The sequence below is a fragment of the Podarcis tiliguerta genome (genome assembly GCF_965153285.1).
Source record: "Podarcis tiliguerta genome assembly, chromosome: 3".
Taxonomy (NCBI): Eukaryota; Metazoa; Chordata; class Lepidosauria; order Squamata; family Lacertidae; genus Podarcis; species Podarcis tiliguerta.
Window position 1 is genome coordinate 98,142,612 of NC_139536.1, and position 21,181 is coordinate 98,163,792.

The 21,181-nt window shown below is 40.1% G+C and overlaps 1 protein-coding gene and 1 long non-coding RNA gene across 3 annotated transcripts in view; one reads left to right on the forward strand and one right to left on the reverse strand.

Annotated features, from left to right (window-relative positions):
- The window catches only part of KLHL29 (kelch like family member 29), a 414,714-nt gene that overhangs the window by 240,910 nt on the left and 152,623 nt on the right, over positions 1–21,181 (reverse strand). The gene's annotated exons all lie outside the window — the stretch shown is intronic.
- On the forward strand, positions 59–5,057 carry LOC310673426. The gene is made up of 3 exons (XR_014508993.1): positions 59–1,310; positions 1,673–1,822; positions 4,271–5,057. It is a non-coding gene; the product is annotated as an uncharacterized lncRNA (long non-coding RNA).

The following is a 21,181-nucleotide window of genomic DNA, read 5'->3' on the forward strand; positions in this document are numbered from 1 at the left end:
TTAAATTGGAGTCCCCCCAAATAGGGGGTGTCTTATACATGGGGGTGTCCTATAGACAGAAAAATATGGTAATTTGTCGTGATTCTTAGCTGGAAAATGGTATTAAGTCCATATCTGGCTCCTCATGTTTGCTATTTTACCAGTTCCTAATGGAGAATTACAAGGGAACCCAAACCACAAAAACTATTCTTGCAGTAAGAAGAGAAGAAAAAAACATCAGGAAACCCAGAAAGCTAAAAATCTAACTGGAATGTATTCCAAATACCTTTTATTCAAAAGCATGCCAGTGTTTTAACCAGTATTCCTGTGGATTTCAAGGACCAGTGAAGCAGAAAGAAAACAATCTAGTGAGACTTAAAAGTAACAAATCTCTAGGACCAGATGTATATTATTAGAGGGTATTAGAGAAGATAAAGAAAAAACTTTTGGCTACTGGCATTCATCATTTTAAAGGTCTGATAAAAATCCAGATGGAATTAAAAAGAGAAATCGGGAAATACTGTATAAGATTAGTATTAAATGAGATAGTTATGTTTAATGTAAAATTAGCAAACAATTTAACAATATTCCACTAAGCTATAGCAGAGGGACAGCAATGATTCCATCAGGCTACATAACAGAGGAAGAGATGGGACGAAATGGTTCAGAAAAAGGGCAACCAAAATTATCAAGGGGTTTGAACAACGCCCCTATGAAGAAAGGTTACAACATTTGGGACTTTTTAGTTTAGAAAAAAGGGCAACTGAGGGATGACAACATAAAATGTGGAGTTGCATAAAATGCATGCATGATGTAGAGGAATGGATAGGGAGAAATTTTACCATCTCATAACACAATAATCCAGGGCCATCCAATAATGTTGAATGCTGGAATATTCAAAAGAAAGTACTGTACTTCTTCACGCAGCAGATTTAAACTATGGAACCCACTCCTGTTAAGGATAATGGTTTGATTTCCTGAAATGGGAATGTTTAATTATGTTGAATCGCTGTGTATTTTTAGAATGCCCCCCCCCCCTTTGGCAATAGCTCTCATGTGATTGGCTGACCATGAGTCACATGAGGGAGGCTTTACATTCTGTTGTGACTGTTATTCTAGTAACTGTCACTTTTAACTGTTTTCTGTTATCTCTCTGTGTGTAAGAGGGAGAATGGCTGCTGAGAGAGACTTCTTAGGATACTGCTGAGGACAGTGTGTGGCTAGTGTCAGCTGTCTGAAGTGAAATAGACAGAGGAAGATCCCTAAATGTTAATAGGGAGAAATCTGTGCAGGAGCTCTCTAAAAGGAGCAAAGGGAATAAGCACGAGATTGTAAATATAGTCTTCTCAGTTATATGTTTTCAGTGGTACCTCAGGTTACAGATGCTTCCGGTTACACGCTTTCGGATTGTGCACCGTGCCGAACCCAGAAGTATCGGAACAGGTTACTTCTGGGTTTCGGCGCTCGCACATGCGTAAAAACACTAAATTACGCTTTGCGCATGCGCAGAAGCACCGAATCACAACCCACGCTTATGCAGACATGGTACTCCGGGTTGCAAACGTGCCTCCTGCACAGATCACGTTCGCAACCTGAGATTCCACTGTATTAAAGTAAAGGTGTGTTTTTTTAAAAGAGAGAGCGCGAGTCTGAGCATATATAGTTTTATGTATCTACACAACAACTCCCACAGTTTGTAGCGATGACCACCAACTTGGGTATCTTTCAAAGAAGACTGGAAAAATTCATGGAGGATGTGGTTATCGATAGTTATGAGCCATGATGGCTACGTTCCACTGTCTGAGACAGGAAACCTCCCAATACTGGTCGCTGAGAACCACAAGTGAGTTCTGCACAGGTCCTTCTTATCTGGTTGGCTACTGTGAGAATTGACTAGATAGACCTTTGGCCTGATCCAGCAGGGGCTCATACTATGTCCCTGCATTAGTTCTGCTGAGAGACCACTAATTTTTGGCTATTGCTCTCCTTGAACTCTTTCTGGTCACTGGCTACAAACTGTACAGTGGTACCTCCGGTTACAAACTTAATTCGTTCCAGGGGTCCATTCTTAAACCAAAACCGCTCGTAACATGAGGCGGGCTTTCGCTAATGGCGCCTCCCACTGCTGCCGCACTGCCAGCATGTGACTTCCACTCGCATCCCGGGGCAAAGGTCACAACTAAGGGCGTCTACTTCCGGGTTAGTGGAGCTCGTAACCCGAAGCATTCGCAAGGAGGACAGTACATAACACGAGGTTCCACTGTATCTAAGAACTAGTGCCACAGTTCAGAGAATATTTTTTATCAGGTGGAAAGTCCACATATTACATATTACAACTGACTGACATATTACTCTTCATATTCATCTCTAACACTGCCCAATCCAAGGTGAGATTACACAGAAGCAATGCCATATTGAATTTAATGGGCCTTCCCCCACAAGGAAACATGAAAAGATTGCACATTACTACACTGGTGTAACTAGTCTGCTTCCTTTAATCTTCTTTGTCTTGAATTATGCACTACTTCAAAGAAGAAAACTATATAAATGGGAGAACCAAAGGAGGACAAAACAAAATCCCTGTTAAGTTATTTTTATGCACACTGACTCTAACCTTTCATTCACATTCATCATTAAATTTCAGTTCTTTTACTGAATCTAATAGCTGCTGCTTCTGAATCCAATCATGATCAATAATGCCTTCACTCTCTCTTCATTAACTTACTCCTTTTCCATTTCGCTTTCAAGAATTATTTTTGGTATCAGTTCAAGAGCATTGGCTTCTACCAAGTTTTCAGTTATATTAGATATAGAACAGATCCTACAGGGTTGAAGCATATATTCACTGGAGAGCAATAAAGTAGTGCTGTTTAAAAAGAAATCTGTAATATTACATATTAGCATTACTACAGCAACAACTGATGGGAGAAAGGAAGGAGTCAAGCTGGAAACTAATCAAAATGGGCAGAATACAAGCTCAAGAGAGTATGTATGAAACACATAAATATGTGTTTGAGGTCCTGCTATTTAAGATTTGGGCCACCTATTCCTCCCGAAGTATTTACACTGCCTGCTCCAACATGCAATCCTTAATCAAAACACAAACTTGCCCACAATGAATTAAGTAAGTTGCTAGAAAAGGAATAAGGGAGGTGGGAGACTGACATCCACATGTATCTCATTCCATTCCTATTATAGCAAAACGCTCCAAAACTGTGGCCATAGTCTTATCTCGTTTTGCTCTTCTGTAGAAAATCTGTCATTTCTGTAAAACCAGGAATGTTTGATTCTCATGCAGCCAACACTACCCTTTTAAGCTTTCTGCGCCACTCTAGAAATTAATGCTTGCAAACACTTAGAAAGTGTCTGCATTGCAGGAAGAGAAATCAGGTGTGTAGGGCAAGTGATCCCCATAATGGGATTGAAGAAGTTCAGAAACTGGTCAAATGAACTCTGTTAATGGCAAGTAGATGCATAGTAAAACTGACACTACTACAAAATAAGACACAATACTACTGGAAGCAGGGGTGGTGGGTCCTGTTTCACCACTTGAGGCAAAACAGAAAGTGCTGCCCTGCTGGAAGCCTGACCCACAAGGATGCCTCCAATCAAAAAACAGCAACAACAGCAACCCATAACCACGTGTAAATTCATTAAAATGCATGAGCAAATAAAACTTACTGTGCTGCACCTAAATTATAGCCGTGTTGGTGCCAGAGCAATCACTTTGAGAAGGGCATTCCATAACTGAGGCACCACCACTGAGAAAGATCTCAGACTCTCCTGTCAAGGATTTTGGTAATAAGCCACACAAGATCCAGAAGTAAACAGGCAGCTGGTTTAAAGTTGGTGTTTCACACGGGTGAACCCAGCCACACCAGTGAAATTCTGAAAACAGTACAGTGGTACCTCGGGTTACATACGCTTCAGGTTACGGACTCCGTTAACCCAGAAATATTACCTCGGGTTAAGAACTTTGCTTCAGGATGAGAACAGAAATCGTGCAGCGGCTGCGCAGTGGCAGCAGGAGGCCCCATTAGCTAAAGTGGTGCTTCAGGTTAAGAACAGTTTCTGGTTAAGAACGGACCTCCAGAACGAATTAAGTACTTAACCCAAGGTACCACTGTATTCAGTACCAAACAAGGATGGTACAATGGCTGTGTATTCTGTCAATTTTTAATTTGTATGAGAACAGTGGCCTGTCTCGAAATGACAGAAGCTATATCATGAATTACTCTTAAGGCCACAATATACTAAATACCTCACTATTTCTCTTCCCGTCTTATTTTAGCTTAAGATTCCATCCTGAAGAGGGCGACTCCACATGAAAACTGTACCCGAAAATAAGATTCAGAAAAGAACAAAGCCGCTTTGGGGATTATGGAGCAGAAGCTATAGATATCAGTTCAAGAAGCTTAATTTATATAGCTGAGAAAATACATGGGGAAAATCTACTTAATAAAAGCAGTCTTTAAACGACAAGTACAAAGTCACTGGAGGAGAACAGAAGAGAAGCTGTCAGGTTTGGTGATATTCTATAAAACTGAGGCTGATATTAAATGACTCAAAGACCACTTGGTCTTGAAGAGATGAAGGCCTGCTTAGCGCAGTTTTTTCCTGACTAGTTCATACTGGCACATGTGTGGCTATTTGTGCCCATGGCAGGGATGCAGTTCGCTGTCACTCATCTCCACCAGCCAGTGCCACCCCAAGACATTTTGGCACCTGAGGCAAGCCACAAAATGGTGCTCCTTGCCTACCAGAGAAGAAGGGGGGAGTGAAGATCTACATCAGGAACAAGGGGAAAACAAAAACGGAAAAAGATCTGCATTGGGTTCTGCTGCCCATGGATCCTGCTGCCTGAGGCAAGTCGCCTTGCCTCATGAGCAGGCCGGCCCTACCATCAGCCATATAATACAAGCACTGTTTCCTCTTTCCAGTGTGAGCCAGTGTGGTGTAGTGGTTAAGAGCAGTAGACTCGTAATCTGGTGAACCAGGTTCACATCTCCGCTCCTACACATGCAGCTGGTGGGTGACCTTGGGCTAGTCACACTTCTCCAAAGTCTCTCAGCCTCACTCACCTCACAGAGTGTTTGTTGTGGGGGAGGAAGGGAAAGGAGAATGTTAGCTGCTTTATCACTATCGGGTAGTGATAAAGCGGGATATCAAATCCAAACTCTTCTTCTTCCCTCCCCGCCCCCATGCTTTTGATGGCAAAGAAGCAGACATAGACAACATTATGCCCTCCAGATGTCACTAAATTACTGTTCTCATAATTCCTGACCACTTGCCATGCTGGCTAGTGCTAATGGGAGTTGGAGTCCAACAATATAAGGTGGGCAGCACATTGTCTCTACAGCATATCATGAGAAGTGCTGAAAAACATGCAGTACATGTCCTATCAGCATTAGACCATATCAACTGTGTGGTGTCCAGCTGGCTCCTAAAAAGTAACCTGATCATTCAGTTGTCTGGAGTGGTTCCAACAAGCGTACTGTTTATTCCTCGATATTCCTGGAGTCTCTCACTTGTCATTTTATTTCTAAGCAGAAAGAGAAACAGGCTATAACAAAAAATAGGCATGGCCACATATGGAATATGAATAAATATTTAACTAAATTTATGTCAAACATTATTTACTTCACCTTGCAATGCAGTACTCTGAATCTTGATTCCAGCACACCTGGAATTGCTTAGCAGTGTTCTCAAATCAACTCTCAAGCCTAAGAGATTTTTAGCTTTTGATTTAATATGCGCATTTACTTGCATCTGTGTTTTTCACCCTAATTGAGAGAAAAAGCATCACAACAACTTTGGTAGACTTAAGAGAAAAATAAGATCTTGGAAGCTTCCGATAATTTTAAGTCAAAAATATATTCTAATATATATTTTAGACACAGTCACATACATTAGGTCAGTTGAAATGCAATGCCAAACTAAACTTTACCACTATATAAATGAGCCCTGTGCTCATGTTTTCAGTTGTCTGTCCTCTTCCTCTCTTTGCACACTTAGCTTTCTTCTGTTATTTTTAATTAATAGTGCAGTTCAGAGATTGAGACTGTGTGGCCTTCCAGGTGTTGTTAGACAACAAGTCCCATCACCCCTGATTTCTGACCATGCTAGCTGGGTTAAGCATTTCCTGATATGGAAATCCAATTATGGGGAAAGCTTCATCTGTTCACATTCTGTTCACATTTATTTTTGGGCCTTCTGTTCCACCTGAAAAACAGGGCAAGCTTTGCTTATGACACAAAGTACACACAAAGCTTTTGCAAATCTGCATCTTTTTTGTGAGTGGGTTAGAGGGCCCAATTCACTGACAGGGTACTCAGTCTGAAAAATACTGTTGACATCCCGAAGAGCGACTAATGAAGTGAAACCAGGAGCTGGGACTAACCTCTAGAGGTAATCTTAGGCAAACAGTTGGGAGTCATGCAAATTTAGTGGCACATATTTCTTGCATGACTAAAAAAAGACTTCATTTTTCTTCCTCTGTGTCAGAACAAGCACATTAAAGCTCATTGTAGCTATGAAACATGAAGTTAATGTATAAACTCAAGGAAACAGAAATTAACTCATTTTGCTTGTAAACAAAGTTCAAAAACATTGATAAGCTACACCAGCTCAGTTAGCCTATTCAACAATGGCCCTGGAGAATAAGCTAGGCACACTTGCTTTATCCCTCAGACTCTTAAACCAAGGTCCTCCCTGCATTCCTTCAACTGGGTAATAATGTTAAAGGTTCCACCTAGCTCACATGCATCTTTGGATGACAACTCTGTGGCACCGGCTAGTTTTAAATGCAAGTTCAACTGTCAGCCCTAAAGTTTCCATCCAACTCTCTCATACCTGCTTCAAATGAAAACTTAAAATAGCACTAAACATCAAGTTCAAAACTTTTTTTCTGGATATTTACTTTTGAACTTCACTTTTATTTACTTAGGGAGTAACACTGATGTTCAAGACAATTTCACATAGTAGAGCTAGATTATTGTAGGAATTTAAGAAATGAGTGAACTTCTTGCCATGTAACTTTGTGCATAATGGTACCAGAAGAAATCTGGCTTGTGCTAACGGTTATTAGAAAGAAAGGGAGTGGATCACAATGTTGTTGTTGTTGTTTATAAGTAGGTCATCTCTAGAACCCAACCAAATTACATAATAGCTGACAATAAAGCGCAAAATAAGATACCCACTGAAATCCCTTAAAATGTGCATGCCTTTATGATGTGAAAAGGGTGCATAAATATTTTCTCATTAAACTATGTTGTACCCTCCTTTATGTTTTAATAATACGACAACATGAAAATAATTACTTGTAACTTCACTTGCTTGCAGAGTTATGGCTAGAAAATTACACTGATGAAATTGCCCAACCAATTTGATGTGTTTGATTTATAAGGAAAGGCTCATAGACTAAAATGTTTACGAGTATCATAAAAAATGCAGCATTACAGAAAGGTTGAAATTCATTGTTTTCTTTAACTCATAAGGATTCCAAGAGCATTTACCAAATGTTTAAAGGCTTAAAATCAAAACACATCTCAGAAGAAGAAATGTTTGAACAAAAGGTCCTCCTTGATTTGTCAAATACTGACTTCAAAGTTCTTGTTTCTTCGTCTTGCTGTTGCGGATAAATCATGAAAGCCGAAGGCCATGTAAGGTATGAGCTTCCCACTTTGTTGTCAGATTTTCAGTGATTCATCAGTGATGACTGAAAAAATAAAGGAATCCAAACCTTGGTCTTGGCAGGTATTAAGTCACCCAACAGAAATTTCAGAGTAAGGCCAACCAAACAAAAACATCTTGGGGGAAGGCGGTAAAGCCAGGATAAAAATAAACAGACATTAAGCACAGCGCATGAAGGAGTGATGAATCTGGGCTGCGTATCATGGGATGGATCTGTATCTAAGGGCAGGTTTGCACACACATGCAAATATATCAATTGGTGAATGTAGCAGGCTGTGACTTGTGTGCGTGTGTGAATCAACCACTGCAGATTAAACACCAAAGAAAAAACTTCCATATTATTTCTTATCTACCTCAAACAAGCGGTCTGGCGCACACATTCAGCTATCAATCACCAGCTGCCTGGTTATCTGTATGCATGTGTGAACAAGACTTTAGAGTTGTTTTCGTCACATACTATGTTTTAAAATGCTTACACATCTTAAACCTGTAGCATGTCTGTGGGGTGGGGGGGAAACAGCACATACGCAGAATCACAGAACTGTAGGAAGGGACCCTAAGGGTCATCTAGTCCAAACCCCTGCAATGCAGGATTCACAGCCAAATGTATTGCATGAGCACAGAGGTCTGCCTTGTAGCAGCTCCCTGCTGAGTACATGCAGTGGCAAAACACAACAGGTTGTAGCCAACTACATTTGACTCAAAATAGACCGACTTGAAATTAGTCGGCCATGTCCATTTGTTTCAATGAGAGCCAGTGTGGTGTAGTGGTTAAGAGCGGTAGACTCGTAATCTGGTGAACCGGGTTCGCGTCTCCGCTCCTCCACATGCAGCTGCTGGGTGACCTTGGGCTAGTCACACCTCTCTGAAATCTCTCAGCCCCACTCACCTCACAGAGTGTTTGTTGTGGGGGAGGAAGGGAAAGGAGATTGTTAGTCGCTTTGAGACTCCTTAAAGGGAGTGAAAGGCGGGATATCAAATCCAAACTCCTCCTCTTCTTCTTCTTCTTCTTCTTCTTCTTCTTCTTCTTCTTCTTCTTCTTCTATGAACCTACTTTGAATATGACTAATGTTGGCTACAACCCACACTTTGAATTATGTGCTTTAAAAATCTGTGAAATCAGCCTGCTCCTTACAATTTATTAATTGTAGCCTGAAAAGAAAAGGCTTGGGAAAAGGTTACTCTTTTGACAGCACAGCCATTAGAAACTAAACAAGAGGAATTCAAGTGTTTATTTCTTTCTGTATATTGAAGGGAGGGAAACAACAAAGACATCAACCACACAACACTACAAATCACGCTGGCTGCATTAATTATGGAATGGCACCTCTCTCTCTCCCCCACCCCTCAAGCGTTCTGAAAACAGTTTGATGAAATAACCTATTGTGAGTAATCAACAGTAATAACATTACTCAGACAGGCCATAAATAATAATGAAATGAGCATCACCGGAATAATATTTGCAGCCATACAGACAAAACAAAACTAGCAGAAAACCCACCCAGTAACCTCAGCATATGGAGAAGAGATGCAATAATGAATGAACAATAGTGAGGAAAAGGACTCCAGGAAAGTTACATAAAAAACCTTTTCGCATGCCAAATCCATCCCATCTAGTAAACAAACTGCAGGTGTCCTAATGGGCAATGTCAAATGTATTGCATAACTTTGCTTTGTACCCTAATTTTCAGGACAGCCACACAGCAGATTAATGCAAAATGATGTTATTGTTCAAGAGGCATCTGCCAAGTGCATCCAGAGATGCCCTTTGTCATTTTCTACCGAGATCAACTGCTAGGCAGGTTAACCGCATCTGCAGCATCACCAAATCAACACGCCATGCATGAAATCAACACATTTCACATTCAGCAATTTGCAATATCTACTATTTTGATCCCGCACTCCTAATTTATATCGGACTGTCAATTAAAAAAGCCAAACTGGGGGGGGGGGGGGTACGTCCTGTTCAGACTTGGGTTGCAGTCCCCATCAAAGAGCAGGTCCACAGCTTGAGATTTCTTCTGGATCCAGCCTTGCTCCTGGGTGCTCGTGAAGCAACCAAGGCTAGCAGTGCTTTTCTACAGCTTCTCCTAGTGTGCCAGTTATGCCCCATTCTGGATAAAAACAGATCTAGCCACTTGTCACATATCTTCCGGTCATACACAGCCTGGATTACTGTTAACACTGTTCTTGAACCGGCCTCTGAAAGGTGCATGGAAGCTTCAGCTTCCGTGGGGGGGGGGGGGGATGGGGGTGGTGCAGTGACTTCCATCTATGGGCCAAAGAAGATCTAACTGCAGAGAGATTACCCACGCAAGAAGGTTCTTAGATTGGAAACTCGCTGTTTGATCACCCCTCGGAATTAAAGGAGCGAGTTGTGGGGAGGTTTGCATGTCACATTTAATTTTTAAAAAATATTACTTTGAAAACACGAATCCAAAATTTTGATGGCAGAGGGCATCACCACCATAAATAGGAAAATGTACCCCTGCTACCACAACCATGCCAACTATCCTATGACTTATTTCATGGGTAGGCAAACTAAGGTCCGGGGGCCGGATCCGGCCCAATCGCCTTCTCAATCCGGCCCACGGATGGTCCGGGAATCAGTGTGTTTTTACATGAGTAGAATGTGTCCTATGATTTAAAATGCATCTCTGGATTATTTGTGGGGCTTGCCTGGTGTTTTTACATGAATAGAATGTGTGCTTTTATCTACAATACATCTCTGGATTATTCGTGGGGCATAGGAATTTGTTCACCCCCCCCCCAATATATAGTCCAGCCCCCCCCACAAGGTCTGAGGGACAGTGGACTGGCCTCCTGCTGAAAAAGTTTGCTGACCCCTGTCTTATTTGATGTCATATGAGAGAAATCAACATAGCAGCACAGTGCCAACTAAGTAGAACTTTTCTTTAGCTTAGATTAGTTTTGTTTTTCTGTATTATTTAAACAAAAATAACTAAACAACAACAAAAAAGAAAGAAAAGAGGTTGAAAAGATACAACCCAAAACACTGAAAACAGATATTATATACTTATCATATAGTACTCCCCCCCTCCACAGTTTCCCTCCACCACAATTTGACTTCTTTAAATCTCTATTTCCACATTTACCTTTGCATTCTCCAAATAGTCACATTCTTTGTACTAACTATGTAGAACTTTTCAGAACCATTCCCTTCCGCAAGAGGAGGTTTCTTTATAGGGCTTAGATGCCCATATTGCATTCCACTTAGAAAAATATATTTTCACATGTAGGTCCTTCTCCCAGCTAAGTTTGAGACCTTCTAACGGGCCCATAGAAAAATCAAGTCTCCTTATAAAGAACAGAAACCAGTGCTCTGCCCTGATGACTCAGAAGTAATAAAATTTCTTCAGATTTAGTAAGGGATCTAGTAGCTCATGCCTTAAGGGCAGGATGAGCCAACAGATGTTGCAGGTAGAAATACACACCCAATTAAAATCCTGGATCTCCTACAGATCTACTACTCAACAGAAATTGGAGTATCATTTTTACAAAAGCCACATAACCTGAACAAGCTATTCTTCTCCCAGGATAAAACTATTCCCTGCAATTTCATACCTCTAACCTGTGGGTGGCTGTCTAGTGGCCACAAACATGAACACACTGAAATAAGATGTAACTGCTATTCTCCCCTCCTCTCCTCCAGATACTCAATGTGCTTAAAGTGCAGATTGTAGAGCATAAAGTGTGAAGTTGAAAAATGACAAAATTCGGGTTATGTGATCTGGAGGATATGCTTCGCTGACTCAGTTATATTCAGATAGAGGGAGAAACTCAACATAGTGCTCTGGTGATTGTTCCATCAATGGAAGCATTTCAGATCCCTGCCCTTCACATGCTGTTCTGGGGGTTCCCCTGACCCCACCAGAGTCAGGTTTGGTGGGCGCACAGGGAGAGGACAGATGGGTAGCCCTGTTGCATAAGTCGAAGCCAATACACTGGCTGTCTGATGAAGGAACTCAATAGGCAAATCCTGCCCAGAATTCCCAAGCAGCAGTCTTCTGCAAAAACAGCTGTCCCCTGAGTTGTTGCTGATGTGCAAGAACAATGATCAGAATCTAAAGAAAGTAAGCCGGCACAATAAAGATTATGATGGGACCTTCAGTGTTCAGCACTTTTATTGTGGCATATACTGGTTCTCAAAAGTGCATGCCACAACTCATTTGTAAGTCTTTAAAGGTGCCATAAGAGATTCATGTTCGTTTTTCACCCCTCTGAAAAGAAGCTGATGATTATCTGTTAAACAGCTGAAGGGAAGGAAATGTCACACCAAAAATGCAGCCGATTTCTACAGCTGATGCACTCCAAAAAATTATTCAGAGGTTCCTGACTCTGATTCTCCCATAAAGATGGCGCTGATCAAGTGGCCGTGTGCTCATGCAGAAGATCCATTTGCACACATCACATCCCTGTTCCAATTATAATGCAATGTTCCTGTATGAAGGTAATAGAAGGAGTTTGCAGTACTGCAAAAGTTCTGCCAGGAAACATTTCAAAATGTTTATGAAACACAGGAGTAGCGCTGAACTGTAAGCACTGTTAGCATCACACTCCAGTGGAGGGACAAATGACAAATGCCAAGTAATGTCTGTTCCAGATGATCTTCCCAAGCACCAAACTCAGTGAAGGCACAAAAGGAAAAACTTAGGCTTGTCCTCTCGAAATCCGCCCTCCTCTAAACTAACACCAACTAATCAACAGTTACACAATGATTACACACCAGCATTTTAGTATTATACAAAAAATGTCTGTGAGTTGTAGTTTCTACTTTAAAACATGAAATGTGAATGCCAACTTCCCTGACCCAAGTTGATTATTTTAATGTTGCATTATAAGTGAGGTTAAACATGAAAAGTGTCTCGTTCCAACAAAATTATATAGCATTCTTATAACTGATGTTGCTCTGCAGTGCCACTTTCTGTTTGTAATAAGCTGAAACTCAACTTGGAATACAAACTGAACTAATCAATTTCCCCTTGAATTAATCAAATCATTATCTATAATATTTGTAACACCCACATCTTGGATAATTTGTATTTTGTATACTATATACATATACTTGAAATATGTTCACATGTTTATGTAATGATCACTTCTACTTTATTGATAGTTGGGTTTCTGTGGCTTCATCTTTTTGTTACTTACCGACTCAATTTGCGCTGGAAACTAGTATGGAATTGTCATGAGAGTGGGAGTGTCATAAGATCAGGGTAGAAATATACACAGAGATGGGCAGACAGAAGCTTGGACACAATACCCTGAGGTTTCACAATATATGAATATAATTTGACCTGGGAGGTTTTTTTTGTTTTTTTTGTAGCGGCTCTTACCAGCTATCGGCCTACATAAATCTGCGACTAATGTATGCAGCACTCCTAGATCCATTTTAATAAAACAATTACGTAAAAACTTCTTAACAGCCCACTTCAGTCTCATCATATTAAATAATGGATAACAACTGTCTCGTAATTTCTAACAATCCAAAGCAATGAAGCTTCCATCACACCCTCTGAGCATCTAAGCAGACATCACTATTAGATTATCACTAGCAGTTTTAATGGTCTCCTGAGGTTTCTCCAGTTCTTAACATCATCTAGCAAATTCTGGATCTCTGAACTCCTATCACTTCAATTAAACCTTAGGAATGGCTTTCACAAAATTCATGGATTGGGGGGGAGGGAGGAAGTACTTATGAATATTGTATGCCCTGTTCTCCCACCCATTAAGAGTAGGATTTTCTAGAGGTTTACTTGAAGTTAAACCTAAGCCCAGGTACACTTTGATCACCAGAACACTATCTCAGCATGCATTGGATAGTAACCAAAGAGTGCAGGAATAAATTTCTCACACAAAGGTATCCAGAAGTACCCAAGGTTACCATTATGAGTAACCTCCCAATATAAGTTATTATCTCAGGGGCTGCCTATGCATGGATCATGTTAATTAGACCTAAAATAATAATATAAATGGTTGCTTATACAGCACCAACTAAACGTAGTAAAATTGTTTGTTCACAGGATCACAATCTAAGGATAAGTCAACAAAACATAGAAAGGCAAGACAGTCTGAGAAGGATGGGGTAAAGGAAAGAGTGTCTATGATGGAAAAAATACATTAAAAACCATTTTACATATAGGATGTGATGGGACCATCCATCCAGAAGGGAAATAATGCCAAAGAAATGGAAATAAAGGCAAGAAGCAGTATAAAGTCAGTTCAAATGATCATGATAGGAAATGAACCATTGCCTCTCGTATGCAGCTTATTTTCAACTTCTTGTTTAGTGCTAATAATACTCAGCCACGACCTATAAATCAGAAAATTATGGTCAGCGCTCATCTTTCAAACAGGAATTATAAAGTACAAACGATGCTTTCCAATTTTGGCTTTAAAGATGAGCAGTAGAAACAATTTCCTCATTTGGAAGACAGAGCAAATTACTACCAGAAGCTACAAGCTGCAAGGATGTTGCACATGAAACAGAAGGAACACAAATTCCCGTGGCTCAATTTCAGTTCTTCAATCTCCAAACGAACGTTCCTTTGCAGCATGCATTGGCTCAGGGGTTCCCAAACTGTGATCCACAGAACCCCTCCCCCCCAGTGGTCCATGAGCTACATTCAGGTGGGCTGTGGCATGTCTGTAAAAATACAATTAAAAATCATACCACATCTAGCACAGCACTTTACAATCACTGCGATGGGCAGAGAGATTACAAAGTGGTCCGCCAAGACTCCCCACAATTTTCACGTGGTCCATTGCGGGGGGGGGGGGGGCTTAGGAACTACTGCATTTGTTAATATATGCCAAGCATAAATGCTCAGTAAAACAATTTCGTTTCTCAAGATTATAAAAATACAGACTTAGGAGATCAGGAGATTTAAAAAAAAGAAAGAAAGATTCGGGCTAGATTCCAGCTGGTGCTCATTCCCATGCTGACAATATTTCTCAAGGTCCTCATTCCCTGTACCAGTAAATTAGGACCTTGAAGAAGCAGAGGGTCATAGTGGGAAAGAATGGAGAAAGCCCCTGGTTGTTGGGTGCTTACATCCTCTTGTGCCAACGAAACATCTCTGGGGATTGAAGTGAGAAAGGTTCCATGTTTGGGAGATGGGCTTTGGAGAGCGATGTTTACAGTGTGACCCAGCTGCCACGTGTGAAGGTTGTGGATATCACACATACTTTCTAGTACACAACACCACCCAATTACCATGGAAAATGTGTTTGAGAGGTCCTGGATGTTAAATCTAGAATGCTAGGCAAAAAAACACACCTAAAGTCCAAGACCTCCCCCATACACTCAATTTAGAGAGATCATTTTAGAACTCTGCAGTTTGCAATGGATTCCACTATCCTGAATAGCATGGCACCATCCAAAAACTTGCCACCTTCACTTCTCAGTGGCTTGAGTTCATTTATTAATCATTTATTTATTTATTTATTTATTTATTTATTTATTTTTATTTCACAAACTTGGACCCTACTGTTCCAAATCGGTTTTCAGTTTGTCAATCCTAAAAATGTCATCTCATCACTGTCATTTGACTAAGTTCTTTAGATGCACTCTCCATCAAAGAAACAAACGGAAGGAAGCAAAATAAATAAATTAATAACCAAACCCACAATGGTTCATGTGCTGGTATGTGTCAAACTTCTTTCATAGTGAAAACTCATGCAAGGAATTCATTCAGTGTTTTAGCAATCTCCCTACCCCACTTTAGCAATTCTTTAACTTTTTGGTAACCCACTGGTACAATTGCATCCCTGGATGGTTTCCTGTTTCCAATGTATTTAATCTGGCTTTGGACTAGAGCAGGGGTGGCCAACTCCCAAGAGACTGCGATCTACTCAGAGAGTTTAAAACTGGCAGTGATCTACCCCCTTTTGGGGGAGTTCAGGTCAAACTTGTTGAGCTTCTTTTAGGGAGGAGGAAAGCCCCATTTTTAAGGGGTTCAGGTCAAAGTGAGCTTTTTTTAGGGGAGCCAAAGTTGTTGAGCTTCTTTGGGGGGAGCCAGTGATCTACCAGTGATCTACCACAGACGTCCAGTGATCTACTGATAGATCACGATCTAACTGCCTGGGCTAGAGGGACTTACATCCACTCAGGTAACACTGGGCACTCAATTTCACATTTTCCCTCTGCCTGCCTCAGCCCTCTCACAACATATTTCCAAGAGTTGGGATAGGAAAGGCTGCAGAAGGTTACAGAAAACAAGGAGAATCAACAAAAGGCAAGAGTCCCCCCCCCCATGTGCAAGTAGGAAAGCTTTTCACAACACATTTTTTTTCTTTTAATATTTGTTTGGAGGTTCTAGCAGGGGAGCGCAGCTATCGTATACCCTTGACCGAAGAACGGTACACTCCTTCTATCTGGGATGGTCGTCCTCTTCCACCGAGCGCGCAGCTTCGGGAGGGACGCACATGGAGCGGTGAGGGAGGAAGGGGACACCCGCCTAGCCAGCCAGATCAGCCGAATCAACCCTGGCGATCAATGGGGTGACAGATGTCGCAGCCAGATCGCCCTCACATCTTTTAATATTTTAAAGAATATGTTCTTTTCTTCAACTGCCCTTTGTCAACTCACATTAGTTTTCTGAAAAGCTGGGCTCCATTTTTGTCTTCCTTTTGGGAAGAGTTTCACTCTCTAAGCTTTATCATGGAAACTTTCCTTGCTTCTACAGCTTCCTTGAACATTGTTCGTTAATCACGCTCTGCACTTACCCAGGAGCTGATGTCACCCATTACTGCAGTGAATTTTCTCTTGACTGCCTCCCTGATTTCTAACTCAATCTCGTCACCCTTCCCAGAGTTCTGGTGTGTGGGATAGGTGGGGGAGGATGGCATGCCCTTAGTATTTTTTCACATATCTTTTTCTTTTCGTTCCAATGCCCCCAAAACAGTAAACAGCACATTAACACAATAAATCAATCATCAAAACAATGTAAGACAGCAAAATCACAAAATATCTCATAGCGGCCCACTTACGCAGTGGCCAAAACATGATGGTGGGCGACAAACCCGGCGCTGTCTCCCTCAACCAAGTCACTGTTTTTCACCACAACCTCCAAATCTATGATGACTACCTTCCTCTCGCTACATTCTAGTGACACAGCGGATGAGTTATTCCTCTTATTCAGATCTCCAGCCAAACACAATGCAAAATCCTGGACTATGATGCACCTTAACACCTTTCAAGACTGTCAGGAGCAATAAAAGCACAAACTGGAAGAATGATATATACAACTGCCAGGCTTTCCCTTATCTGTAGTTTCAGTTTAAGAGACGAAGGGTTTCTCTCCTCTAAATTTCTTTCAACTGAACATAATTATTACAGCCAATGTCACATTCATTTCTTCATCTTGATAACAACTGAATTAAATCTGTCACTTGACCAAGGATCATGCAGTTGCTTTTTCAATGATAACTCACAGTACATTGATGCATGGGAGAGAGAATGGTGGGGTAATCCATATCACATCAGTGTAAGGTACAGATTTTGTGTCAAATCTTTGCCACGAACATCCAGACTAACACAATATTAATCAGAGCGGCTATTTCCTGTTGCCCTTCTGTATCAAAATGCATCTGCTCTCCATGGTCTACTAGATAAAACTATGAAGCAGAACCTTACTGCCCATAAACTGCAAACTGGGAGCATTTTTATTTAAGTGTTGGGAGGTATTCGTAACTGGAATGATGAAGTGCAGTACAGAAAATTATAGTTTATGAATAAGCTTCCGTTTTTACCGACAATGTACTCCAAGACTTTGATAATGAATTTTAGTTCTTTCAAATCCCCCTGTCCACAATTTATTTATTTAGCCCGTTTACAGCGCTCTTTTCTCCTCTCATGGAATCCTGAGGCAGGATAAGAGGACCAAACCTGCTTCGGTTAGGCAATGTGGCTACATCATATTCCCTCACAGCGAATGTTTGATATCAGTAAAATATATCGATGAACAATCTTATGACAAGGCAAGACTGTGACAAGGTGTTGTGACCAAGAGAGTGGGTCGCACACACATTATGGATGGTGGTCCATCTTTTCTGGTCACATACTTAAGCGCACAGGGGTCTCTTGAGTCCACCACTACATGCCCAGTATCCCATGTTGCGGCAGAAACACCATTAACCACAGACATTAGTCATAAAGAAGATATAGTTATTTATGACAAAACATATCTGGCATATAACATTATTATTTTTCATAATCTCAGGGCTTTATTATACCTATTCGCCTTATGTTGAGTTACTCTTGGAGAATGTTTCAAGATTCAGCATGAGGAGAGCATACCAGTTTGCCATTTATACTGGGATGAATTGTGAATACGGTATTACATCTTCACTGTTTTCCCCCTATATTCTTGCTGCAGTTCGAGGTTATGTGGTTACATACTAGGCAGGCTTTCTTTAAATCAAAAGTGCATATTCTCTTTATAGTAATATCTGTGTGGCACATTTAAAACAGCAAGGTATTGAGCAAGCTTACAGAATCAATTCAAGTTATGAAAGAAATAAGCTCAATATTATTTTTGCAAAATTTAAAGGTTTTGGGATAAAAGGCACTATTTTTTTTAAAGAAAGGAATGATGGGAAAAGCATTAAAAATGTAAGGAAAAAGATTGAAACATAACTGATGTAAGTGCACAGGTTCTGAAAATGAAGGGAAATCTGAGATTTGTTACTATTTGTTTAAGAGAAGGAAACATCCAGTATAGTTGGAGAATTTGTTCAAATGGACAAAGAGTGGGTGGTTGTTAGAAGGGAAGAAGGAGGTGCACAACTATATTATTGTTGTTACAATTTATTAGGCACCCTTTGCCTTAAGGTCCCAGGGTGGGTTACAACAATTAAAACACAGTATTTAGAACAGTTCATATTATAAATATATGTAAACCCTAATGAGGGGAAAGTAGGATGGAAACAATTTATATTGGAAAATAAATAAAAATTATTTTTAGTATGGTGTTGAAATCAATAAAATAAAGATTTCCTCTCTTAACGTGCAAGGAATTGATCATGAATTAAAACAAACAATTATATGGAGAATTAAGAAAAGGAAGAAGTTATCGTTTGCTTACAAGAGATTCACATAGAAAGGGCACAAAAATTTGCTTAAAAATAGAATTCTTGGAGCAGAATATGCAGCAAGTACAACATCAGTATTTAGACCCATCTGGCTGATTTATTGTGTTAAATGCTGCCTTAGGAAAAGATTGTCTTAGGTATAGTTTATGCTCCATATATGCAACAGGTTGCTTAATTTTTTTTCTTCAAAATTTTGATTATTATTTTTTATCATATTGTTGGGAGTTACTGAATGAGGTGTTACAACCCAAGATATAGAGTCATTACTAATTTGTGGGCAGAATGCTTCAATGAAGTCTAGATTGCCAGCCATTGTAAATCTAAATATGAAATCTTTTTCATTAACAGACTGTTGGAGGTATTATAGAGGCATCGTAACAATTATATCTTTTATTGAATACTTTATGATCACACTTGAGAAATGATAAGATCTGTATGAAGGGAACATCAAGTGGCACAAGCAACAAGTATATATGTAGATCATAATCCAATGCTGGCAGAGCGAAATAATGGAAGGAAAATGAATACTCAATGAAGATTTAAATGAATTTATTTCAGCAAATTCTGAAGTAAAAACAAATGTCAAGAGATGAAGAATTATATTTTGTCTAATCAGTCAGATGATCTCTTAGAACCAGTAGCCCAGAATGCTAGTAAGGTGTACTTTTGAGGGAAATTCGTATAATAAATACATTTCCTACCTATTCACATTTGTTTGGTGCTAAACCCATTGTGTCAGTCAGGTGTGAGATAAACACAATGGGTTTAGCGCCAAACAAGTGTGAATAGGAAAGAAATGTATTTACTTATTGTCAAGGATTTTCTTCAGCCGTAACTTAGTTCTGGCACCTCACAGGTAGGTGCCATTGCCATTCTAAGAGAATGAGGGAGGCTTTCATGGTGAGTTCCGCCACCTCTTTTTCTATAAAAATAAAACTGCTTATTTTGTTACATTTATATCCCACTTTTCCTCCAAGGTGCTTGCTTCTTCTTCTTCTTCTTCTTCTTCTTCTTCCTCCTCCTCCTCCTCCTCCTCCTCCTCCTCCTCCTCTTCTTCTTCTTAATTCTCACAACAACAAACGTCAACAGATGAACTATTTCATTTATTGCCTGGAACTTTCTCGTCCAACACAATAACCATTTGTGTGAGAGCTCACACTGTAGGAGTGCTAAAGTTTCTGTTTCACTAAGGAGCTGTGCTCAAGCAAACTAAGCTTTTGGGTTTTCATTTCATTCCTTGTGTGGCACAGAAGACTCCTTCCACGAGCAGAAGAAACACGAGAAAGGTCACTTTTAGATCCAACCTAATATATGTTTATAATCCATTTTTAATTTGGAAGGGGGAATTGGTTGATTTTACCCAGTGCTATTTTTCTAGAAAAAGAGGTTCTGGAGCCTACCATGAACACCTCCCTCATTCTCTTTGAATGGCAATGGTGCCCACGGGAGAGGTGCCGGAACTGAGTTCTTGAAAGTTCCCACTGGAAATAAGCCCTGATTTTACCAAATAACTGTGGTGGTTTGTATTCTTAAATTGATGCCACTCACCCTTAGCTCTTCAAAAGGAAGCAGAACAAGAAATGAAACAAAATGAAGTCAAGTAAGGTTTAAGAAGCCAACCGATAGTTGTTAAATCAAAACACTCAAATGAAATATGGGCATTCATTATAATGCCACACAATACGTTTTCATGAGAAAATTATAAACAAAATACTACAGTGTAATGCTTAAACATCACAGTATTTCATTTTAGTTAGAAGGAAGTGCTTTACTACAATGCTTAAAACATAGACTGAATAAAGTTTATTAAATTAGAAGGCCACGGCATTTATGAGTTCCATAAATCAGATCAATGGAGCACAGTCAGCTCCAGAAGGTAACTACTGGGCCTCTGCAAATGGACAATCCAAGAGACTTCAAGGCCCAGCTTTGCTATAAATTATTTATAAGGAACACAATGTGGCATTGTGGTAGAACCTAATTTGTAATGTCTTTTTAATGCTTTTACAGCACAACATTTGCACTCATTTCTAATCTCAACAGATGACAGGTTGCTATTATTGAATTCCCATTAATATGAGTTATAGGAACAATATATTTTATTCAATATCATTCACCCCAGGCTGAGCATGAGTCCACAATAAAACATCGAAATCAGTACATTTCCGAAATAGAAAGCACCGACATCCATCATAAAAACCAGACTTTATGTTCAATGCTGTACATCTGACCTTGACCCTATGTATGTCTGATTGTGCAGAAGACAACGATGCCAGTCAGCATCAGTATTTACCAACTCAGCCTCATGGTGGTGCATGAAATACTCTTGCTGATTCCTATTCAACGAAGCAATTAAGTCCATACTTTTAACAAGCGGAGTGTTTTGTTGACCCCA